The sequence below is a fragment of the Giraffa tippelskirchi genome, chromosome X (assembly GCF_054371585.1).
Source record: "Giraffa tippelskirchi isolate mGirTip1 chromosome X, T2T-mGirTip1v1.2.pri, whole genome shotgun sequence".
In the NCBI taxonomy this organism is placed as follows: Eukaryota; Metazoa; Chordata; class Mammalia; order Artiodactyla; family Giraffidae; genus Giraffa; species Giraffa tippelskirchi.
In genome coordinates, this window is record NC_137289.1 from 17,607,689 (window position 1) to 17,633,917 (window position 26,229).

At 43.8% G+C, this 26,229-nt stretch overlaps 1 long non-coding RNA gene across 1 annotated transcript in view; it reads right to left on the reverse strand.

The window, feature by feature from the left end:
* LOC145536185 (uncharacterized) overlaps positions 1 to 9,810 on the reverse strand; it is a 34,210-nt gene extending 24,400 nt beyond the window's left edge. The window contains exon 1 of the long non-coding RNA XR_014075690.1: positions 9,619 to 9,810. This is a non-coding gene — a long non-coding RNA (uncharacterized LOC145536185). The remainder of the gene's footprint in view (positions 1 to 9,618) is intronic.
* Between the last annotated feature and the right edge of the window lie 16,419 nt (positions 9,811 to 26,229).

Sequence of the window (26,229 nt, forward strand, 5' to 3'; positions counted from 1 at the left end):
AAAACTCTGGAGACACTGAAAAGATCAGCGGTTGCCAGGGGCAGGGACACAGAAAAATTTTAGGGCAGTGAAAATACTCCATATGATATTATAACGATACATATATGTCATACATTTGCTCAGATCCATAGAATCCACCACACCAAGAACAAACCCTAATGTAAACTATAGACTGTGGTTGATAATGATGTGTCAATATACATTCATCAATTGTGGCAAATGTCCCATTATGGTGGGAGATGTTAATAAGGGAGGCTATGCATGTGTGGGGATGGGGGGGTATATGGGAAATCTCTGTATCTTCCTCTTACTTTGACTGTGAACCTAAACCTGCTGTAAAAAATAGTCTTAAAAAAATCCAACATGCCATGTGTCAACTTGGCTGGGGAACAGTGCCCAGGGGTTCAGCCAAACATTGTTCTCAATGTTTCTGTGAGGGTGTTTTCAGATGAGATTTCCATTTAAATGAGTGGCCTTTGAGTAAAGCAGATTGTCCTTCATAACATGGGTGGGTCGCATCCAATCAGTTGAAGGCCCTAAGAGAACAAATGGCTCACCTCCCATGAGCAAAAGGGAGTTCTGCCAGCTTACTGCCTTTGGACTTCCTCTGCAGCACTCATCCTTCCTGGCTGGTCAGCAGACTGCCTTTGGATTTGAACTGCAATTCCTTCCTGAGTCCTCACCTAGCCAGCCTCTCCCACCAGATTTGGGATTCACCAAGCCTCTGTAATCTTGTAAGCCAATTCCTTAAGATAAATCTCTTTATATAGTCACATCCTATTGGTTCTGTTTCTCTGGAGATCACTGACTAACAGAGCATCTAATGCTGTATCCCTTGGTTTGCACCTGATTCTTTTTTTTATTTAATAAATATCAATAAGGTTTAAAAAAAAATCCAACAGAGGAATTTCAATATATTGCTTTATACTTTTCTGGATCTATGGTATCTAGAAATCTTTATGATACAATTGGAATTTTCTTTCATGGAATTACATTTCTAAGAAATTCTCAAGATTAGATTTTTATTACAAAGTTTTTATGTTCTTCTTGGACATTAGAACTCAGCCATTGTTCAAGGGAACACTCCTTTAGTCTTAACTTTGTAGTTTCCATTTTCACTGCCCTTTTGAACTTTGTGCCTTCCTTGCTAACATCCTTCTGCATCTTTTCCATATATGTATAATAAATTAATGAGAAAGAGACACAGAGAAAGAGAGAGACAGAGAGATGTGATATGAATGGGAGGAGGGAATTTGGAGGCAATGAGTATAGACAATTCTTTTAAGGTGCTTTAGCATGAAAGGGAAGAGAAAAATGAAAAATGGGGCAGTTGTTAAGAGAAGAAAATGAGTCAAGAGACATGTTTGTCAGAAATATAGATCAATGGAACAAAATAGAAAGCCTGGAGATAAATCCATGCACCTATGGGTACCTTATCTTTGACAAAGAGGCAAAAATATACAATGGAGAAAAGACAGTCTCTTCAACAAGTGGTGCTGGGAAAACTGGTCAACTACATGTAAAACAATGAAACTAGAACACTTTTTAACACAATACACAAAGATAAACTCAAAATGGATTAAAGACCTAAATGTAAGACCAGAAACTGTAAAGCTCTTAGAGGAAAACATAGGCAGAACACTCCCTGACATAAATCACAGAAAGATCCTCTATGACCCACCTCCTAGAGTAATAGACATAAAACCAAAAATAAACAAATGGGACCTAATTAAACTTAAAAGCTAAGCAAGGTGAAAAGAAAACTCTCAGAATGGGAGAAAATAACAGCAAACAAAACAACTGATAAAGAATTAATCTCTAAAATATACAAATAGCTCAATACCAGAAAAACAAACAATCCAATCAAAAAGTGAGCAGAAGACCTAAACAGACATTTCTCCAAAGAAGACATACAAATGGCTAATAAACACATGAAAAGATGCTCAGCATTGCTCGTTATTAGAGAAATGCAAATCAAAACCACAATGAGGTATCATCTCACGCCAGTCAGAATGGCCATCATCAAAAACTCTACAAACAATAAATGTCGGAGAGGGTGTGGAGAAAAGGGAACCCTCTTACAGTGTTGATGGGAGTGCAAACAGATACAACCACTTTGGACAAGAGTCTGGAGATTCCTTAAAAAACTAGGAATAAAACTACCATATGGGGACTTCCCTGCTGGTCCAGTGGTTAACACTTGGCCTTCCAATGCAGAGGGTGCAGGTTCAATCCCTGTTTGGGGAGCTAATATCCCATACGCCCTATGGCCAAGAAACCAAAACATAAGCAACAGAAGCAATATTGTAACAAATTCAATAAAGACTTAAAATTAAAAATAAAAACTACCATACGACCCAGCAATCCTACTACTGGGCATACGCCCTGAGGAAACCAGAGTTGAAAAAGATGCATGTACCCAGTGTTCATTGCAGCACTACTTACAATAGCTAGGACATGGAAACAACCTATATGTCCATCAGCAGATGAATGGATAAGGAAGTTGTGGTACATATACACAATGAAATATTACTCAGATATAAAAAGGAATGCACTTGAGTCAGTTCTATCGAGGTGGATGAACCTGGAGTCTATTATACAGTATGAAAAAAGTCAGAGAAAGACAAATACTGTATATTAACACATATATATGGAATTTAGAAAGATGGTACTGACGATCCTATATGCAGGGCAGTGAAGGAGACACAGACATCAAGAACATACTTTTGGACTCTGTGGGAGAAGGAGAGGGTGGGATGATTTGAGAGAACAGCATTGAAACATATACATTACCATATGGAAAATAGATAGCCATTGGGAGTCTGATGTATGACGCAGAGCACCCAAAGTTGGTACTCAGTGACAACCTGGAGGCATGGGGTGGGGAGGGAGGGGGGAGTGGTGTTCAGGAGGGAGGGGAGACATGTATACCTATGGCCGATTCATGTCAATGTATGGCAAAAAAAAATGACAATAGTGTGCAGTAATTATCTGCCCATTAAAATAAAAAAAAACATTAAAAAGAGACATGTTTGTTCACTGAACAGAATGATGTGGTAGAGCAGGGAAAATGACTGGCTTGGAAGAGAGATAGGGGATTGTTATAGCTAAGTCCTTCAGTAGGTAACAGAGGGTAGGGATCTATCTAGTGAGGAATTGGAATGGCTGCCCTTAGAGACAAAACATATATTTTCCAAAGTAACATATTTGGTTGTGGGAGCTTTAGGAAGTTCTTTTTCTCTTCTGCTCACTTCTATTTTCTCAATAAAATAGGACACTAGATCACTAACTGAGAGTGAAAATGGGAGAAGAGGTGTTGGAGGCTTAAGGAGAGAGGAGTAGATGTGACATGGTCTTCCACAGGAGTTGGAGAGTGAATGTGTAGGGAAATAGTTTGGTTGCCAGACAACTCCAAGCATCCACTTGTGGCTAGCAGTCATGAATTTAAAGTGAGATCAGATAACGTGGTTTTGTATTTTCCTTCAGCCACAGTTCAGCTGCAGGTGCAGAGCAGGTAGAGAGGTGCACTTAACCAGGTTTAGGTTTTGCCAAGTAAGTCTGCAGCTATGAGAAGGGCATTAAGCTGGAGCGTACGCAAGAGAGTGATTACAATGATCGAGTATGGAGTGCAGGTTCAGTAAGGAGGGGACAGAAGACATCAAGTAGATGTGGGTCAGGGAAAAGGTAATAGGATCAATGGATGGGAAGTTTCATGGGGTCAAAAGATAGTTGGGAGTGAGCTGGACAGACAGGAGATACCAGACTCCCATCTAGCCTTGCAATGAAACATTGCAAGATTGGGTAGAAAAATTGGTAATGACCAGGTCTAGAGGCTGGGGTGGGGCTGAGGGCAAACAAGATCACTGGAGGGAAGAAGATCAAGGAACTGAGAGGCTGGGGTGGATACCAAAGTGGCTATGGTGGTGTTAGTAGAAGAGGCTATGGTTGTGGTGGCAGCTCCATACAGAGTTCAAATGTCTCCCCATCTGAGAACTCTTTGACAGTATGTAGCTTTAAAAGATAGGCTTCTTTCATGTAGTAGTATGCATTTAAGTTTCCTTCATGTCTTTTCATGGTTTGATAGCTAATTTCTTTTTAAACGCTGAATAATATTCCATTTTCTGGATGTTCCACAGTTTATTTATCCACTTCCCTATTGAAGTACATCTTGGTTGCTTGCTTCCAAGTTTTGACAATTATGAATAAGGCTGCTATAAATATCCATGTGACATAAATTAGCTCCTTTGGGTAAATACCAAGGAGCATGATCGTCAGATCATATGGTAAGAGTATGTTTCATTTTGTAAGATACCACCAAACTGTCTTCCAAAGTGACTGTACCATTTTACACTCCCACCAGCAATGAATGAGAGTTCCTTTGAGAACGCTTTGACTCCTGAGGTTAGATGAGCCTCTCCTATACCTGTCTCTTCCCCTTCCCATCACTGTGCATCCTATTACTCTATTTTGCTTTCTTTAATGCACTCATCATTGTCTGGAAAGATCATGCTTCTTTAGCTACTTTCTGTTCCCTTATTTTCTGCCTTTTATGCTAGAATCCAATGAATTTGTCTTCTCCAATGCTTTCTCCATGTGCTGTGCTTAGTCGCTGAGTCATGTCTGACTCTTTGCGACCCCATGGGCTGTAGCCCGCCAGGCTCCTCTGTCCATGGAATGCTCCAGGCAAGAATACTGGAATGGGTTGCCACGCCCTCCTCCAGGGGATCCTCACAACCCAGGGATCGAACCCAGGTCTCCCGCATTTCAGGCCGATTCTTTTATTATCTGAGCCAACTTTCTCCATATAATGCACTTAATAACTGGCCATTAGAAAATAATGAAAAAAAGCTTGAATGAATTTGATCATGCGTGTGCTGCCTCCTCAGCCTACAGGAGAGCCCTTCATGAAGCCTTTGGAAAGTTGGGTGAACAGGATTCATTTAGGGGAGGCTGAGCCTGTGTCAGCTGGTGAGGGTTTCTGGGAAGGGGGTTTTTGCAAAGAGGAGAGGACTAGTGATGAGTCCTCAATTTCTGTAAAGTGTGGATAGTATTTTTTTAATTCAGGGGAGTGTTAGCTGTTACATGTTGAATGAATACAGAATTCCCCCAAGGGTCTCCCTGTGCACGGCCTACAGAGGGTTCAAGCTTAGTTTCCAGCCAGCGGAGGAGTAATGTGACCTTGGACTGACCTCCAGCTGCAAAATGTTGCCTTTCCTCTGGGGCTCTATCTTCACCTTTTCACATCCCATTCTTTTTTATCTCCACTGGCTCCAATCAGGCTCCACCTCCGCTTGCCTCTACTGAAATAGGTCCAGTCAAGGACACCAGAGAGCTCCGGCATCCAGTCATTCTACTGTCTCTGCCTCAATGCTCAGTGGCAGCCTGAGACACATGGACAGCTCTCCCCTCCCTGAAACATTTTCTTCTCTCAGCTGCTGTGAGATACCTAGGTTTTCTCCCACCCACCCATCTCGCTAGCTACTCCTTCTCCTCTGCTTGACCTCTAAATGTGGTGTGAGGGCCTCAGGGCTCAGTCTCCGGTGTTCTTTTCTCTGCCTTCATCCTGCTTCTGGCTATTTCTCTCTGCTTTGCCTCTCCACTCCCATGGTCTCCACTGCCACCACTCCCATCCACCTCTGACAGCTCTTACAACTCCAAGACTCTTCTCTGGGCTCCAGACTTCAGTATTTCTGTCTGCCTACTACACATCACCTCAAATGCAAACATCCAGAACAAAGCTGGGCATCTTCCCTCCACCCCTCACCAAATCTCCTCCTCTGTGTTGCTCATCTCTTTAAATGGCACCAGCATAGCTCCAATAGCTCTGGCCAAAAACCTAGCAGCAGCATCAATTCCTCTTTCTCCTCTCCCCACCTCAATTTACAAATCCATCATCAAGCCCCGTCAGTCTTACCTTCTAAATAGCTCAGGACTCCATCTGCTTGTCTTCATCTCCACTCATTGCCCCAGCCAAGCCAGCATCCTCTCCCATCTGCATGGCATGTCCTAACTGATCTTCCTGCCTCTGCTCGTGCCCCTGCCCCCCCACCGAAACCAGATCAATGGTGGTTTCAAAACATAACTTGGATTGTGTCTCTCTTCCACTCAATACTGTTTAATGGTTCTTCCATTGTCATCAGAATACAAATCCCAAATCCATGACATGCCCAAGTTACCTCTTTGGTCTCCCCTGCATGACTCCTTCCTCTTCCTCAAATTCTGTGAACTTTTCTTTGTCCCTCAGTTTTGCACAGTGAGCACGGGCCCTTCACATGTGTTGCCCATCTTCTCCCGTATTCAGCTTCACCTTGTAGACCTGGCTAACTTCTCCTCATCCTTTATGTCACAGCTCAAATGCCACTTCCTCTGCGAATCCACACTGACCCTCACATTCAGCCTTCAGGGTCCTTGCTCTATGTTTCTAGAGCACACTACACATTCTCCTTGTCATAGCATCGATCTGACTGGATTGCAACTGCCAATTTTCCATCTCTCCATCTAGACTAGAAGCTCTGGAGGGCAAGAAATTCTAGTCTTTTGTTCCCCTCTGGATGCCATGTGTCTAGCTCATAGTAGGCTCTTTGCACCAGTTATCCTTATACTGTAATATTCCTCATGCACATTTTTAAAAGTCTGCCTGCTCATCCTTCAGATCTCAGGCTAAAGGTCATCTCCTCACAGATGCAGGCCTTGACCACCGATCAGACCTAGCCATCCACTCACTGTCACATCACCTTACTTCCTTTCTCTGCGTTGCACTTGCCACTCTTGGATATTTTCCTTGCCTGTGTGCTGCTTTTTTATCTGTTCATGACCTGTCTTCCCCAGCAGGAACACACCCTCCATGGAAATAGGAACCTGTCCAGTTTTGCCCCACATTATAGCGTAGCAGCTAAGTTAAAGTTTAGCTTGTGGTGAGATGAGTGTTGGATGATACACTTTGGATGAATTGAATGAGTGAACCAATGAATGAATCAATCAGTTATTCAACTGTAACCTTCAGAGGAGAGCTGAGCATTCTCAAGTGGAAGCTGTAAACTGAGGAGCTTGTAAAACCGCCTTCACAAGTTGAGGCCTAAGATGGGTGATCGTTGGCTCCTGAAGGACCATGGCCAACATTCACCTAGCAGGAGTTGTCTCTGGGACTCATGAGAGAAGGATACTAAGGAAGGTTCTTTTTTCAAATTTCCAAATGGGGCAGACCTTTGGTATGAAGAGAAGAAAAATAGCCCCTTGTGGCCTCCCATGGCTTGCTAATGGAAGGCACTGGTGGGGAGTGGCTTCTCAGAACTTTTAATGGGTGCTGAAGGCTGATCAACTGGTGATAAGTAAGGCCTGGGACACAGATGTCACATGGGCACTCATGAAAACGAGTGGACCATTGTCTACACCCAGGGCAGGACTGGGATTTTGAACAGTCTCAGCTTTGCTGGAGGGCAGCGAAGAAGCATACTGGCCAACAGTTCCCACATTCCACTGCCACCCTGCCTCTCCCCACCCCCCACCCTCACGTCCTCTGCCCCCAGACCGCCAACAGCCAGAACAGAAAGTCATCACTCCACCTCCAGAAGCTCTGGCCACAGGAACTTGTCCAGCTTACTAAATCAAGCTCTTCACTTCTGTGAATACTAAGAAGCAAACCTAAATGGAGCCCTTGCCAACAAAACTTCTCCCTTGCCCAGCATCGAAGTCAAGCTTCTGAGCTTTCCAACAAACATTTCTGAAGTCACCCCCTTTCTTTTTTAAAACTGCAAACTATAGAGCTCTCTTGCAGAGTCCTCCTCCCTGCTACCCCCTTGGTGGCGAGCCATGCCAGTTTGGACACCTCCCAAGGACCAGACTTCCCTCAAATGCTGCCTGATTGATGGAAGTCCTGTGGGATTCGACCCTTAGAGGATTCACATTCAAAGTCTCCTTGATTATTAAGTACTGCCAGAATAGACACTAAGCCCCCCAATATAAAACCAAATGCCCTGAAGTTCCATTTGCTTGCTGTTGCTCACACTGTTGTAGGCAATTCAGAGAATTATGTGCCCTCTAGTCCAAGGCACCATGTGTGGTGCTGCTTAAACAACAGAAGACATAATTCTACCCTTAAAAGGGTCCAGTGGGGCCAGATCATCATATGTGCCCAGGATATACGTGTTAATGAAGACACTTGTAGTATAGACACCTAAGGCGTGAGCAGTGTTCTCTCTCTATGCCACCTCTGGTGAGTGGGCTGAGCTATCTGGTATCCTTTGGACCCCATGACACAAAAGACCCAATTCCAGAACATTAGGAGCAGGCCACATCCCTCACCCAGGGCTAGTGATAATGGCTCAAGTTTAAATTCTGGTCCCTGGGACAAGAAAATCTTAGAAGACCTAAAGAGCCTCACAACCCAAGTGAGTTGCTCAGTCGTGTCCAACTCTTTGCAACCCATGGACTATGCAGTCCATGGAATTCTCCAGGCCAGAATACTGGAGTGGGTAGCTGTTCCCTTCACCAGGGGGTTTTCCCAACCCAGGGATCGAACCCAGGTCTCCCACATTGCGGGTGGATTCTTTACCAGCTGAGCTACCAGGAAAGCCCAACCAAACTAGCCCCCTAGTGGAGTGTCTGTTAACTGAGTCGACTGTAAATGACTAGCCCTGCCCACAAGGCCGGGTTGGCATGTGAATCTCGGAGCACCAGGGAGGAATTTACACTTGTGGCTCCAGCCTCATCTTCCTTGCTTCTTTTTTAAAATTTTTATTTTATTGAAGTCTAGTTGATTTACAATGTTGTGATTTCTGCTATACAACAAAGTGACTCAGTTATATATATACTTTTTCACATGATTTTCCATTATGGTTTATCACAGGATATTGAATATAGTTCCCTGTGCTATATAGTAGGACCTTGTTGCTTATCCATTCTACATGTGATAGTTTGCATCTGCTAATCCCAGACTCCCATCCCTCTGTTGCCCTCCCTTCCCCTTGACAACCACAAGTCTGTTCTCTATGTCTGTGAGTCTGTTTCTGTTTCATAGATAACTTCTTTGTGTCTAATTTTAGATTCCACATATAAATGATATCATACAGCATTTGTGTTTCTCTGTCTGACTTATTTCACTTAGCATAATGCCCTCCTAGTTCATCAATGTTGCTGCAAATGGCATTGTTTCATTCTTTTTATGGCTGAGCAGTATTCCATTGTATATATGTACCACATCTTCTTTATTCATTCATCTGTCGATAGACACTTATAGTGTTCCATATCTTGGCAATTATAAATACTGCTGGGGAAGGAAATGGCAACCCACTCCAGTCCTCTTGCCTGGAGAATTCCGGGGACGGAGGAGCCTGGTGGCTGCCGTCTATGGGGTCACACAGAGTTGGACATGACTGAAGCGACTTAGCAGCCATGAACACTGGGGTGCATGTAACTTCAAAGCAGTGTTCTTGGTTTTTTTGGATATATACCCAGGAGGGCAATTGCTAGGTCATGTTAGTTCTATTTGTAGTTTTTTGAGAAACTTCCATACTGTCTTTCATAGTGGTTGCACCAACTTACATTCCCACCAACAAACAGTGCACCTCTTTGCTCCTTAGTAATCCACTTGATCACACTCCATCACCCAAGCACATTTACCTTAATAGGAGGCAGAAGTACAAACACGGAGCTGAGCAGTTCCTCTCAGAGGCCTGCACCTGAGGCTCTGGCAGCGCAGAAATCAGTGAAGCCACAGCGAACTCAGGAAAAGTAGACATTTTGTGTGGGAGGCAATGGCTCTTAGGAAAAAAAAAAGACAGAACAACCACAGAAAAAGCAACTTGCTTAACTGGTTTATCTTTTTACTTCAGGGCTGGCCACACAACAATCCTGTCACAGGATGAGTTTAAAGGAAAATGAGAAAGCATTTCATGGTTTGCAGAAACCACCACACTCTAGCCCAGCTCTGGCACAGCAGTCCAGGGCACACAGCACTCTGGGAGACAAGAGGGATCACCAGAGTCTGACATGCTCACTGTCTCCATTCTCTCCCCACCATCCCGGGCCCACCCACAGCATACCACATCCCAGCCTCCAGGGGACTCTTTCCCATCCAGACTTGGCTGTGAGAAATGGAACTAGGCAAAGGACTCCCTGAGCCCTCAGCCTGGGCTGTTTTTAGCCGAATGGGTCCAATCCACCAAACCACAGCAAAATCTACTGCAAGCAGCTGTAAAGAGGTGTGGAAATGCGGGACAGATGGGAAAGGCCTTTGAAGTAGAGAAGCAGTCCCTAAACGGAGGAGAAAGCCGCATGCTGAGCAGTCATTTTTTGAGAAATCAAATGGCCCAAGTGCAGGAAACATGCAGCAAAATCCCCAAAGGTGTTTACAGAATACAACCTTGACTTTCAATTCCTTGGATGAGGCAAAGTAGCCTGTGAAGAATTCGTTTGTGGAGTACCTTTTAGGAAAACTACCTTCAGACCCTGCAGCCAATTTCTTGGGATAATCTCAGAACTAGATGGAATTTTTTCAACAATCGGTCAGCATCTGATCCATGCCCATGAGGTAGATGTTCCAATAAGGCCAGGCTACTGTGGCTCCCCAAAGAGCAGGTGAAAGGGGTTTTCTCATCTCGTATAACTTAGCTGGGAAGAGCAACCCCGACTATGTCACACATGCTGACAGCAGCACAGGAAGCAGTGTGCAATCTCCCGAGAGAGGACTTCTTAGAAGGGCAACACTCACTTAATGAAGGTAGAACTTCTGAAGTCACTGAAGAAATATGAAAGCTCTGATATGCTTGTTAAAAATCCATCTCTACTTTTTGTGGTGCCAGGTGTTTGGGGAGGAGGGGCATAGGTGGGGGAGGCCACTAATGTCACATGTTCTTGTCCTGAGGGGGAGGGGATTGCTGAGGGCTTCAGGGCAGGGCTGGGCAGACTTTCTCTGAAAGGGCCGGATAGTGGATATCTTCCGCTTTGTGGGCCTTGTGGGCTCTGTCCCACCAGCTCAATCCTGCCTTTGTGGCTCTAGCAGCCGGAGACAAAATACAAACCAATGAGTGTGGCTAAACGCCAATAAAACTTTATTTGCCAAAGCAGCCTGAGCCTGACTGGCTCTATGGGCTGGATCTGGCCTATAGTCCATAGCTGGTGACCCTTGCCCTCCGCAAAGTGAGGGCTCATTGCAGACTTCTTCTAGTTCAGCATCTCCAAACTTGCTGAAAGGTAAAAGGACAAGCCGAGGTCCCTAGACACCCATAATCACTTCTCTTCAACCGTTCTCAGTTGAATCCCATGATGTCATTCTGAAATGCAGTGGGTCACTGACAGGGTCACATTACTCAGAGAAAAACAGGATGTTCGACACCTAAAATATTCAGAACAGGCCCAGAGCTCATCGCTGCAAAAATGCTCTTATATAATGGGAAGCAAGGGAAGGGAAGGGAGCCATGGGCAGCTGAGCAGGGTCAGTCCCTCACAGAGGAGGTGCAGGGGCCAGCTCAGATGGTGGGCCTGCTGCCACTCCCTCCCCCCATCACATCGCCCCTTGCAGCTGTCATCCAGTGGCCAGATGACTTCATTTCAGCTACCCACCCCCCAAATAAAGGGGGTAATAATCTCTCACTTGGGAGAAATACCATATGGTAGATGCTTTGAAAAGTTGTAAGAAAAGTAGAAATTACTTAGGGGAAGAAAGCTACTTCCAAAAGCATGAAATTTGTCTAGAAAAGGATCAGGCAGTTTCTTTGAAATACCATAGCTTCCTAAAAACGCGAGTCTAAACCAACGGATTAGGCAACAAGAGGGACATTATCAAGGCAAATAGACAGGGAGATCTGTTCCTTTTGTTTACATACCTTTAATGCAGTTCAAATCCCTGACACTTATTCACAAAGCCCTCCCATTACCTGCTCCTGCTAGAATCTCCAACCTCAAGGCCACCACTCTCTATCTCATACTCCAGGCTAAAAAATACACGACTCAATGACTTCTAATTGCCAAAGGTCCAGGGCTATGTGGTTTCATGCCTCTAGGCCTTTGCTCATGGGGTTCCTTGTCTAGAAGGCCCGTCTTGCCCTTCAAAATTTAGCCTCCTTTTATTCATAAGTTACAAGGATATATTATACAGCACAGGGAATATAGTCAATGTTTCATAGTAACTTTAAATGGAATATAATCTATAAAAATATTAAATTACTATGTTGTACACCTGAAACTAATATTGTAAATCAACTATACTTCAATGAAAAAAGTCAAAATTCCACCTCCTTTGTCTGTTCCCTGACCCTCCTAAATGTGTTCAGCACTCTCTCTTCTGTGCTACCTATGGCTCTTTTGTACGTATTTCTTCTATGGTATTTACCATACTGTTGAGTCATTTGTTTGAGTATATGACTGATTTCTTCAAGCAGACCATGAACTCCTTGCTGTCTGATACATCTTTGGAGCTCCAGAGCCTAGACAGTGCTGGGTTCGTGGGAAGAGCTCTGTAAGCATTTGTGGGATTAGGATGTCCAATAGTGCGGGCACCATATTTCCAGGTGTTTTCCTTTGAACCAGAGCTATCTTTTCCAGGGCTTGCCTAAGTCAGGGCTCCACGTTAAGGTCTCTAGACTACAACCATCTGTAGCCCTGGGTTCCTCGGTGTGAGGTTCCAGTCAAATGGGTCATTGGCATAACTCTTTCATGAACTTTAGTCCAACTTTTATACACCAAGCCTCCCAGTCCAATTACTGATAGTCTTCCAGATGGCTCCTTCTTATCCTTCAGGTTGCTTTTAAACGTCTTCTCTTCAGAGAGGCTTTCTGTGGCCTCGGGTAGGTCTTCTCATTACTCTATCTTGGCACACTATTATTTTGCTTTGTGTCACTCATCACAGTCTATAATGATCTGTGCTATTTCTTTACTTGTTTATTGTCTGCCTCTCCCACTAGAGGGTTAGCGCCACGAGGAACTAGCTTATTTGCTGTTGTAGCCCTGGCTTAGAACAGGACTTGGCATTTTGTTAGCATTTAATAAATATCTGTTGAATGAATGAATGCCATGAAGTCTGAGTAACATAATACACCTGGAATGCCTCACACAGTAATCATTGCCTATGGGTGTGCTGTAAACGTTTTTGTATTGACATCTCTTCAAACACACTAATCCCGGGAAACAGCTAGGATAATGAAGCCACATTTTCCCTGCTCCCACGCTTGCAAAAATGCTTCCTTCCATCTACAGACAAACGAGACGGGAGACGAAAGCCAAAAAGAAGGCAGTTGTCATCTTTCATGGACAAATAAGATGCATGCAGAAGTTGACGGCATTCATCTTTCCTTCAAGGGAAGCAAAAGTTAAATTCCCCAGAGCTTGAGCAACCAGGAAAACCAGAAATGTTCGCACATAACCTTAAAAGTGGATCTGACCATACTGCAGAGGAAGACAAGCCCGGGTTAGGAGATTATGCCCATATAAGGCCCTGCAGGCCGCTCCCAGTGGAGACCGAGATAATTTGGCACTTCTCAGCAAAGACCAGCAGGACTGCGCTCAGGGCTTTGTTCACCAATAACCCCAGATCTGCTGTCTGCATTTTCATCTAAACATTTGAGGAAAACTCTAATACCACCCTAAACATTTTAGGCTTCATAAACCCTTGAAAGAAGTGCAGAAAATAACTCAAAGGTGGTTGTGATGGACATGCTTCCTGGAGATCTCCCTGAGCTGCTAAGAGGGTGGGATGGGAGGCCAGGGTTCTGGAACAAGGACTGAGATCTGCTTCTTTTTCTGCCAGTGACCTATAAGGCCAGAGAACTGGCAAACTCTTCTTGTAAAGAGCTCAACTTTGTAGGCCGTAAGGCCTCTGTCACCACTCCTCAACTCTGCTATTAGAATGGAAAAGCCCTAGACCACAGATAAACGAATGGGCGTGGCTGTGTCTCAATTCAACTTTACAGATGGAAACTGAAATTTGAATCTTATATAATTTTTGCGTGTCATGAAGTAGTTTGCTTTTGATTTTTTCCAACCATTTAAAAATGTAAATGCCACTCTTAGTTCTCGGGTAATATAAAAACAGGCAGGTGGTGGGTCTGAATTGGACTGTGGGCTGCAGTGGACCTCCCTCAGCAGCAAGCAGCCACACACAAGGAGTACAGCCTCAGGTGTTTGACCTCACTTGGATTTTTCAAACTTACTTTCTGGCAAGGTGACCTGGAACAAGTTGGTGGAGTCTTAATCTCAGTTTTCCCCATCTGTGCAGACTTCTCCGTCAGCTCTAGAATGAGGTTCCAAAGAGATAAGTCATGGGAAGCACTCAGTATAGCTCTTGGCACACATTGTAAGTGTGTGATAAATATTAGCTACTGTTATCTGAAATGCCCTTTGCTGAGAGCCAGGTCTTCCCTTCAGATAACCCAAGTGCCTAGCACAGGATCTGATACACAGTAAATGCTCAGGAATTATTTGCCAAATGAATGACAGAAAGAAAGGAAGGAAGGAAGAATAAATGGAACCCCACTGAAATCTAGCAACTGATGCCTCCACTCACTAGCCATGCAGGCTGTCGGGTTGCAGCCTGTCTCACTTCCATACATTTAGTTTTGGCCCAATGTCCTTGTTGAGTCCTCATTGTGAACAAAGGGATGGGGTGGACTTTGTGTGATGTCATGATGTATCTGTGGTAGCTGATCAATAATCACTTGATGAATGAATGCATGAATGAATGAACAGGTATTGCCTAAACCAAGCACTATGGTGTTGGAAGTCCAAGAAAAGAGATTCTTTTCTCCCCTCCCCTGACCATCCCTGGGGCTCCTGATGCTGGAAGGAGTCACGAGGGCAAGAGGGACCCCTCTGAAAGTCTAAGTGAAAGGAGGCAGAAGGTCGTTGTGGGGTGCTACCTGTTGCCTTCGCTTACCTCCCTCATTTGGTACCACCCGGGGCTACTGGCCTGTCCACCACCTGCCTCACTAGAGACGTGGCTCCCACACAAACAAACTGGGGCTTTTTCAAGCCAAATTTCTCTCCATATCCACATCCTCATCCATAGGGCCCTTTCTCCAGCTGCTAAGGTAAAAGAGGGGTTAGCCAGTGACTCAGGCCCATGTGCTTCATGGGGGGAAGCCATTTATTTTTCTACAAACAGCATATGGTGCTCATCTACGCCTCCCAAGGAGGCTGTGGGGATTCCTGGCACGAGGGTGATTTTGTTTCAAAGACTCTCCTGGGTCCCGGGGGGGAAAAAAAGCTGCATAAAAGACAGAAAGGGAAATGATCTTGAGCCATCCGCAGCAGTCCCTAAACCACAAAGAGCAGCACGGGTGTATCGGAGGCTCCAGCACAGGCCTCCCTGGAGGCAGGAAGGCCCCAGCGAGGCCCAGCCAGGCTGATATCGCTCATGTTTCCAGGCAGAGAAGCGGCGCGGGGATCAATGAGCGCTCTGTGCTTGGCTTCGGGCGCCACCGAGCAGGGGCCTGTGGGCTATGTGCGCGCTGACAAGACCCTTAAAGGATTCCAGCTTTCCTCCAGAGGAAGGCTTGACTTGGCTCCGGCTACAAATACTGTCAACCACATCATAGCTGTTTCACAAAAGTGCTCAGAAAATGGAAAATGTGAAGGGCATTTGTGGGAACCAAGAAGGAGCCAAACACAAGCACAGCATAACTTTTCCCACCACCCAAGGAGCCACCTTCCTGAGTCTCGAGTTGAAGAAACAGAAAGGGGAATCGGGATGCCCACCCCATTGAGCTGGCCCCTGTGAGCTCGACGAGGCTCATGGGAGTCAGCATCTCAGAGCCTGCTTTGGGCCTTTGAGCCTATGGTATCAGTCATCTCTTCTGATTAAGAATAGTGATAACAGGGACTTTCCTGGTGGTCCAGTGGTTAAGAATCCTCCTGCCAATGCAGGGGACGCAGGTTCTATCCCTGGGCAGGGAACTAAGATCCCACATGCCAAAGAGCAACTAAGCCCCCCAGGCCACAACTAGAGAAGCTTGTGGTGTCACAACTAAGACCCAAGGCAGCCAAAAATTAATAAACATTTTTTAAAAGACTAGTGATAATATCTGTAACAGCCACAATGGATAGAGTGGTCACTGTCACCAAGGCACTGAAACTAAACAGCTGTGTGAACCTGGACATTCACTGAACCCCTCTGAGCCTGAATCTCTTGCTTCTCTGTAAAAGAAACTCAATAATAGTGCTTACTTCAGAGGACGCTTGTGATGATTCAACAAAGCAATTCGTGTAAAGGGCTTAACCCTGCCCCTGGCCCATTTGAGGTACTCAATCAGCAGCAACTTATTATTACTATTCCACATGAAAAGCATCAAGTGATTAAGATCAAAAGGGGACACAAGAATAGTCTGAACTTGGCCTTCTGCATCTCCTCACCCTCACTCTGCTCACCTTACCCTGGCTCTTAGATACACACTCTTTCAATTTTCTCCTAATCCCCAGAGGGGCAGCCAGGATGAGGGCTGACCTGGCCGTCCAAAAGCATAAGTTAATCCCTCAGGGGTCCGTGTGCCCATCAGCTGCAACTCTGAGCAGACTGCCTCTTTCTTCCTCCCCACCAGGTCCATTTTCTGCAGTTTACATCTCCTTGACAGTGTCACTTTGGCCTGGCTCCACAGGGCAATGCACGAGGCATGGACCTAGCCAAGTTGTCCGTTGGCTATCTTGTCAGGCAACCAAACTGTGAGTCAGAAATACTCTGGCATTTGAAAGCAAAAGCACCCTTTCTGTACTGGCCACTAAAAATAATGCCTCAAAGGTATTTTTCCCTTGTTCTTCTGAGTGTAAATCGGATGAGAAGGAGAGGGTGGGATGAATGAGGAGAGTAGCATTGACATATATAAACTACCATGTGTAAAACAGACAGCTAGTAGGAAGCTGTTGTGTAATACAGGGAGTTCAGCTCGGTGCTCTGGGATGACCAGGAGGGATGGAATGGGGGTGAGGGTGGGAGGGAGGTTCAAGAAGGAGGGGATGTATGCATACTTATAGCTGATTCACTTCAGTGTACAGCCGAAACTAACACAACATTGTAAAGCAATTATACTCCAATTAAAAAATAAAAAATAAACAACAACAAAAACCCCCAAACAAAACAAAAAAGCAGAAGGGAAAAAAAAGTGAGTGGCAGCAACCAGTCCTGTGAAGAAAATGTTTCATATTCTGTTTGTGCACTTGTTTATTCATGGCATTCTTAGTAAGTAGCTCCTCTTGGCTGAGTAATACCCACAGGCCTGGGGGGAAACAAGGAAGACAAGGGTGCCCGAGCCTGAGGGGCACACCATCCACTGGTGGAGATGGACACAGTAAATAAGCAATTGTGATGTGGTGTGAAAAGTTCTCTGTGGGAGAGGAGCCTGAGGTGCTGCTGGGCCCCAGAGGAACAGGCACTGAACTCATCCTGGGAGTGTGTTTGTGACAACAGAAAAGAGGCTTTGATGAAAAGAAATGGAACTAAGCAGCCCAGGAAACCAAATGCAAAGCACCCAGGGCCTGCCAAGGCAGCTCTAGATCTTGTTTCTCTGGGTCGTGGTGACTCTACTGCTATTTCTTGTCCGTTCCTGAGCCTGCTGATTGGGCTCTTGCCTCCAACCCTCAAGGAAGAGTTAATCCTTAAGAAAATACTTACAGTATTTTTTTTAAAATTCAAGTATAGTTGATTTACAATGTTTCTGGTGTGCAGAAAAGTGATTGTTATACATATATATATGTATGTTTTCAGATTCTTTTCCATTATAAGTTATCATAGAATATTTAATATAGTTCCCTGTGCTATATAGTAGGACCTTGCTGTTTATCTGTTTTATGAAAAGTGATGTGTATATGTTAATCCCAAACTCTTAATTTATCCATCCCCATCCCCTTTCCCTTTTGGTAACCATAAGTTTGTTTTCTATGTCTGTGAGCCTCTTTCTGTTCTGCAAAAAAGTTCATTTGTATGAATTTTTTACGATTCTACATATAAATGATAACATATATTTGTCTTTGTGTGACTTACTTCACTTAGTATGATAATCTCTAAGTCCATCCATATTGCTGTAAGTGGCATTATTTCGTTCTTTTTATGGCTTAGTAGTATTCCATCATGGAGAAGGCAATGGCACCCCACTCCAGTACTCTTGCATGGAAAATCCAATGGACAGAGGAGCCTGGTAGGCTACAGTCCATGGGGTCACTAAGAGTCAGACACGACTGAGCAACTTCACTTTCACTTTTCACTTTCATGCATTGGAGAAGGAAATGGCAACCCACTCCAGTGTTCTTGCCTGGAGAATCCCAGGGACGGGGGAGCCTGGTGGGCTGCCGTTTACGAGGTCGCACAGAGTCGCACACGACTGAAGCAACTTAGCAGCAGCAGTATTCCATCGTGTGTGTGTGTGTGTGTGTGTGTACCACCTCTCTTTTATCCATTCATCTGTCGATTGATATTTAGGTTGCGTCCATCTCTTGGATCATAGTGCTGCTATGAACATTGGACTTTATGTATCTTTTTAAATTATATTTATTTTAATTGATTGATGATTGCTTTATAATATTGGTTTGATTTCTGTCATATATCAACATGAATTAGCCATAGGTGTACATGTATCCCCTCCCTCTTGAACCTTTCTCCCACTTCCTACCCTTTCCTACCCCTCTAGGTTGTTACAGAACCCCAGTTTGAGTTCCCTGAGTCATACCGCAAATTTCCATTGGCTATCTATTTTACATATGGTAGTGTATATGCTTCCATGCTACTCTCTCCATTCATCTTATCCTCTCCTTCCTCTCCCCCACCCTTATCCATAAGTTTGTTCTCTATGTCTGCGTCTCCATTGCTGCCCTGAAAATAGGTTCATCAGTAACATCTTTCTAGATTTCATATATATGTGTTAATATATGATATTTGTTTTCTGACTTACTTCACTCTGTATAATAGGCTCTAGGTTCATCAAGCTCATTAGAACTGACTCGAATGTGTTCCTTTTAACGGCTGATTAGTATTCCATTGCATATATGTAACACAGGCTTCTCTTGTGGCTCAGCTGGTAAAGAATATGCCTGTAATACGGGAGACCTGGGTTCGATCCCTGGATTGGGAAGATCTCCTGGAGAAGGGAAAGGCTACCCACTCCAGTATTCTGGCCTGGAGAATCCCATGGACTGTATAGTCCATGGGGTTGCAAAGAGTTGGACATAACTGAGCAACTTTCACCTTCACTATATTGTGTTCCATAGTGGCTGTATCAATTTACATTCCTACCAGCAGTACAAGGGGGTTCCCTTTTCTTCACACCCTCTTTAGAACTTGCTGTTTGTGGATTTTTTGATGATGGCCTTCATTTATCTTTTTGAATTACGAGTTTTCCTCTTTTCCGGGTATGTGCCCAGGAGTGGCACTGCTGAATCAGCTCACAATATTGTTACAAAATCCAACATAAAAATTCCAAATCCTGTATACAGTATGATTCCAATTTTGTACTTGTCTGTTTCTGTATGTGGGAGTTCATAATGCACATGCAGAAAAAAGACTGAAAGGAAACACATCAAAACATTAACAGTGGCTCTCTTTGGGAAGCATTCTTATATCTTCTTGTTAAATATTTTCATTTTCCCACAATGAACATGTATTCATCTTTATTATCTGAAAAATACTGTTAATTTTAAAAACAAAGAGTCTGCAAAAGGCTGCATTGCTATGTGATTCTGTTTATATGACATTCTGGAAAAGGCAAAACTATAGGGACAGAAAACAGGTCCGTGGTTGCTGGGAGCCTAGGGTGGGGAAGGGACTAACTACAAATGGACACAGGGATTTTTGGAGTGATGACAATGTTCTGTATCTTGATTGTGGTGATAGTTACATGATTGTGTGTGGTTTTCAAAACTCACAGAACTGAACACTTAGGACAAATTTTATTGTATATAAAAGTTTCCTCAGTAAATCAGAGATTTCTTTTTGGTTAGAGTCTGGATCATTTCTCAGCTTCTATTATTTCTGAAGAATCCAATGGAACTAAGAAGATAATGAAAAATTAGAGGATATGATCTCAAAAAGGAAGATTAAAGAAAGAGGTAATGAAAAGTCTCATATTCCTGTCAGTCTCTTCAAGTTCAGCCCTAAATGACTGGGGTTTGAGTTTGGTGTTCTGTTCTTTGCTCCTTTTTTAAAGTCATTTGAGACCAGGATATATATGAAAGATACAGTTTTTCTTGGTATTTAATGAGGTGACTTGAGCATGAATTCAAGTATATGATTTACAACTGGAGTTATATCTTTATGAAACATTTACATCTGTGACAACACCTAATAAAACCTTTTATTATTATTAGAAACATTGCTTTTATGGTTAGAACAGACTCAAAATAATGCCCTTGGACCAGACACATCACAAAGTGATTATTTATCCTATTGCTCTTATCAGTATCATATCTAAATTCAATCTGATGGAGAACTGAGAAAAGGGCAAGCCAGTGACATCATTTTCTTTAAGAAGATTGGGGTTTTAATTTATTGCACAGGACATGACATAAAGACTATGTTAGAGTAGGGAACTACATGAGCCAGAAGCTGGCAAGAACTCAAGATTATCTGTAGAAGGAAAGAGCAATGCCTAGACACAGACTCTCCTTCACATAAAAGGACTTGAGGGCCCTCTGTGTCTGGCATAGGGGTAGGTGCTACAATTCCTGTCCTGAGTGACCAAGGTAGACACTAGTGTTCAAATTCAGTCATATCATTCAAATATTTATCCTTTGTCCTTTATTTAATATCAAATCAGATCATTGTCCATAAATACTGACATTAGATGTTGTTATAATCAAGATGGATTCAAAGCTATTCTTTCGTTGCTTCCTTACATAAACAATAACAAGAGGAGGTTCTAGAATAAATGTTATGGAAGACAGGTGGGCAACTGGCTCAATGCAGAGAGAAGAGCTATTCTAGTTACTTTTTCTGAAGCTGTAAATTCTTCTATTTCTCCTTAGAAGTGGCTTCAAATGCGTGGTGCAGAAACTGTATGTACAGATGCTCCTGGTTCAAATAAAACCAGTTGACAAATCACAGAGAAATACCGAAAATTAGAAAATAGTTAAGTAATGGATCCTGGTTAGGGCATGATGAAAAAATGGCATGGAGTTCTCTACAGAAAAAAATATGACCTTGTTAGTCCATTTTATTTACAAACTAGGAAATTCAAGCTCTAGACCCATAAAGTTGATGGCCCACTGGATGTCTCCACTTGGATATCACATAGGTACATCATGCTCAGTATGTCCAGACCTGAACTCTTTCCCTCTCCCCAGCATATGCTCTTCCTGGGTTCCCCATCCTGGTGAATGGAGCTACTACCTACCAGTCACTCAGTCCAGGGAAACCTGGCAGTCATCCTTAACACCTTAACCTTCCTCACCTCTAGCATGCAAGCATTCAATAGGTTTCCCCCAAATGTGCTTTGCCATTCCCTTACTGCTACCATTGGTCTCCACATTCCTGGACCCAGTGGATGCTCTTCTGTTTTTTTATGACTTTGACCTCTTTACTGATTCTGACGTTGCTGGCCATCCCTTCCTAATGAAAAAGTCTTTTTCTCTTTTGATATCTGTAACACCAATCTTCTTTTCTACTAGCCTCTCTAATCCCTTTAAACATGACTGGTTTTGCTTATCTGTTTGTTGTTGTTTTGTATTTTTTTTCTAGGACTCTTTCTATTATATACTTTCTCTTGGTGATCTCATCTACTCCCAAAGTCTAAATCTCTCTCCTGTGCTTCAGGCTTATATAATTAACTTATCCTTTAAGACTCAATTCAATACCACCTTCCTCAGGAATCATAGAATAGTACTTCATCTTATTACAGGTCTGCCTTCACTACTAGACTGTGAGCTCCTTGAAGGCAGGAACCATGCCATATTCACTGCTGAATTCCCAGTACCCTGGGTAGGCGCTCAGATAAAGTTTGCTGAATGAGTGAATGAATGATTAGCAGAATCAAGTAATTGGTCTCCTATGAATGGTAGAGGTTTGAATCCCCCTACCGACATCCCTGGGCTTCCCAGGTGGCTCAGTGGTAAAGAATCCACCTGCCAATGCAGGAGAAGCAGGAGATGCAGGGTCCAATTCCTATGTCGGGAAGATCCCTTGGAGGAGGAAATGGCAACCCACTCCAGTATTGTTGCCTGGAGAATCCCATGGTCAGAGGAGCCTGGCAGGCTACAGTCCATGGGGATGCAAGGAGTCGGACATGACCTAGTGACTGAGCACGAACACACTGACTTCCCTACCAATGGGTCAAAAAGTAGAGCTCAGCTGGATAGAATATAGTGTAATGAGAGCAAAGTTGATGGCTGCATTATTACCCAGACCAGCCAGATTTGTCCTGGATGGTAACTCGAGGCCAGCTGTGAACTCTGACCAGCTGTCTTGAAAATGTAATGTTAGTCATCAAGAGAAATGGATGAGAACACAGCATCACTAACCCAGATGGTGGTAGGGTCTCACCCCAGCAAGAAATCTTATTCTTTCTTTAATGTCTCCTTTTGGAGGTGGGATTAGTGTCAGCTGAAGAAAACCTTGGGGAGAAGGAGAGGAGACTTTTCGCCTTCCTAGTGTCCCCAGGGGCTGTACATCTAACCCCACCCTCTACAGGGAAAGACTCAGGTGAGTCAATTAAGTGTTCTCAATAGCTGAAGGGCATACTTCAAGAGGTTTAATACACAGTTTTAGATCAGCACATCAGTCCTACAATTTCTAGATGGGGGAATAAAATCCTGCTGAGGAAGGAATGCAGTCATGAGTTAACACAGAAGCAGCTTTAGGAAATACCTATCAGGATCAACATTACATTTTTTTTTAAATGACAGCTCTCTGTGGATCATCTTTCTCTCAAGGTAGTTCTGAAGTGACTTTTCCCAACGACTCTGGAGGCAACGAAGACTTCATTTTGGAAACATTGGCTGGGTGAGCTGGTGAGTCACACCTCAGATGAATTAATAAAAGTTAAGAAAACAAAAACCAGATGTTTCCTTCATCTTAATATAGGCCTCTGTGCTTTCTTTTGTCATTCGACTGTCAATTGCTGATTTCCTTCTCTTGAGGCAAAAGTCAATCTTTAAAAGGTTTGAATATCTGCATTTTTTATGAACTCTGTCCCACAGTGGCTATTTGGCTCAAATGTCCACACAGACTGCAGCCCCTGCACTGACGCTTTCAGCAAGTGAATGACACACAGTGTTTGAGGACAGCATACCAGAGGGCTTGGATGCTCCACTGGGTTTGCTGGAGAACTCTTCCAATAGCCTTTGGGAAAAGCACAAAGTGAAGCCGTCTCCTTGCTTGCACGTAAACCTCCCCAGAACCAGAAAGGGTCTGGCCAACTAGCAGTGGCTTCCTTTCCAGATCCAGGATTCATTTCTTGGCCCTTGACCCTCCCAGAAAATGCTAAGAACTGCATTTTAGAGCGCCCGCAACATATATTTTCATTCTCCTGCCCAGACCAGTGGAGGATACACTGAAATCCAGAGTGGCACACTTTTTAAAGTTTCCTAATAACACCACCCATCATTCCCTGAGAACTTCAGAAGCATTCTGTTTTTTTGTAAGAAGGGAAAATAATTTATTTTTTCCTCCATCTATTGTACTTTGGTTAAAGCAATTATTTTCCCCAGACGCCAAGCAGAAAGCTCCAGATGTTCTTAGGTCATAATGGGAGAATAGATTGCAAGTCCTAGTGTTTTCCAAGCTTGTATCCTCTCCCAGCTTTCTCATTTGGGGACCTGAGTTCTTTTCTCTTACTCTGCTTTTCCTGATTGGGTTCCATTTCTCTTACCTTCCAGAGGCAAAATTGGATTCATATCTTTACTGCCTACATCTCTGAACATCTTTGTCATAAAAGGTATTTGATATAGGTTAACTTATTTGCAAAGCAGAAATAGAGACACAGACATAGAGTACAAACATACAGACACCAAAGAGAGAAGGCAAGGTTGGATAGATTGGGAGACTGGGATTGACATATACACACTACTGTGTATAAAATAGAAAACTAATGAAAACCTACTGTCTAGCACAGGGAACACTACTCAGTGCTTTGTGGTGACCTAAATGGGAAGGAAATCCAAAAAAGAGGGGATATATGTATATGTACAGCTTATTGACTTTTCTGTACAGTAGAAAGTGACACAGCAGTGTAAAGCAACTGTATTCCAATGAAATTTTAAAAATAAATAAAATTATAGTACTACCATTCCACCCACTCACTTGCCTAACCCAGATCGCTGGGAATCATTGTGCCACCCCCCACCCTCAACTCAAACACCACGTTTAGTCTCCAAGTCCTGTTGAATCTATGGACCATTTGGGCATGTCTCCTGCATTTGTTCCCTGCTCTCCACTCCTTCTGACATTGTACAGTCCCTCTTTCACTAGGCTAAGTCTCCTAACCATCATCTCTGTGTCCACTCTCGCTCTGTCCAGATAATCCACCATTCCCACTGCAGCCACAATGAGAGTGAGCTTTCTAGAACCCAAATATGGTCATGTCTTCCACACACTGCCACTCCCTGGTCAGCGCGTGGGCATGGTGGCTTGGGAAAATTCCTTACAACAGTGAGCAATGTGGAAGCATTCGTTAAAGATAGGCTAAAGTCACAGAAATGGCAGGGCCTCTTTCCCCAGCCTCCTGACCCCTCTCAGGGCTGGGCATTTATCATCTGGACATTCCTCCATCCCAGTGCCATGTTGTCTGTATACCTGCTAGTCTACCCCACTGGACTGTGGACTCTGGATCTTCTGCAGTTCTGTACCCATAGCATCATGCACAATGCCTGACACAGAGCAGACATTCAAAACTAAATAAAAACAACCCCCTCTCCCTCATAGGCAATGCGTTAGTTGCCTATTGTTGCCATAACAAATTACCACAAACATGAAGTGAAAGTGTTAGTCTCTCAGCCGTGTCTGCCTCTTTGCGATCCTATGGACTATAGCCTGCCAGGTTCCTCTGTTTGTGGGATTCTCCAGGCAAGAATACTGGAGTGGGTTGCCACGCCCTCCTCCAGAGGATCTTCCTGAACCAAGGATCAAACCCGTGTCTCTTATGTCTCCTGCATTGGCAGGCATACCCTTTACTACTGAGGCACCTGGGAAGCCCCACCACAAACATAGTGCCTTAAAACAACCTGCACTTGTCACCGTATGGTTCTGGAGGCCAGAAGTCTGACAGTTTCACTGGGCTAAAATCAAGGTGTCACCAGGGCTGCCCTCCTTTCAGAAAATCTGGGGGAAACTGTTTCCTTCCCTTTCCCCTTTTAGAGACTGCTTTCCTCTCTCTTTCAAATCAGCACCGAAGCATCTGTCTAACCCTGCTTCTGGTGTCACATGTGTTTTTCAGAACACAGCCAGGAGTGTTCTCTAATTCTGTGGGCCTATGGGATTGGACTGGGCCCACCTAGACAATCCAGGATAACCTCCCCATCTCCAGGTCGGCTGATTAGCAATTTTAATTTCATCTACAACTGTAATTCTCTTTGCCATGTTACTATTCACAGTTTCCAGGCATTAGGGTATAGGCATCTTTAGGGGTCATTACTCTGCCCAGTAATGGGTGAGGGTCCCGGATCCCATATACCAGCCTCTTTCTCATGCTTTTCCCAGGATTGTAATGTTTTTACCTAATTGACTGCAACTGCCTTTAGATCAAAACCATGATTTAAGTCACCTCTGTGTCCCTAGTGCCTGGTCCAGGACTCAGAGCCTGTGAGGCACTCAGTGTAGTGTTTGCTGATTGGAAGTTAGGAAGTGAAATACTGGTAGGCTCAAATGTTTAAATATCAGCTTCTTGGTTCCCCTTAGAAAATGGAGCTCTGATTGTTGGTCTCAAGAAAGTGTTAAAAAACAATGTGTAGTGCAGTCAGGGGGTCTGATCACCATTATCTCACTTTCTCACACCAAACAAGCTCTCAGATGGGAAAAACAGGCAGCTTTCATTGTCTGACAGAAGTCCTCCAGATTTTTCAGATGCAAAAGCAGCTCACGTGCTTTTTGCCTAGTGCACATGGGAACACAGCTGTATAGGAGATTCAAATGAAGAAAAAATTCGTGTAATAAAGCCTTGTGACTCCCAAGCAACCAAGAGTTGAATACTTGTCAAGCAATTTTGGTAGGATTAGTATTTAAACACATAGCGAACCACTTCAGTTCCAACAAATCTGGAGAAATTAAACCTTGTTTCCAAGAAGCACTCACAGAGCTTTCAAAGTGTTTTTCCATCACTACAAAAAGAA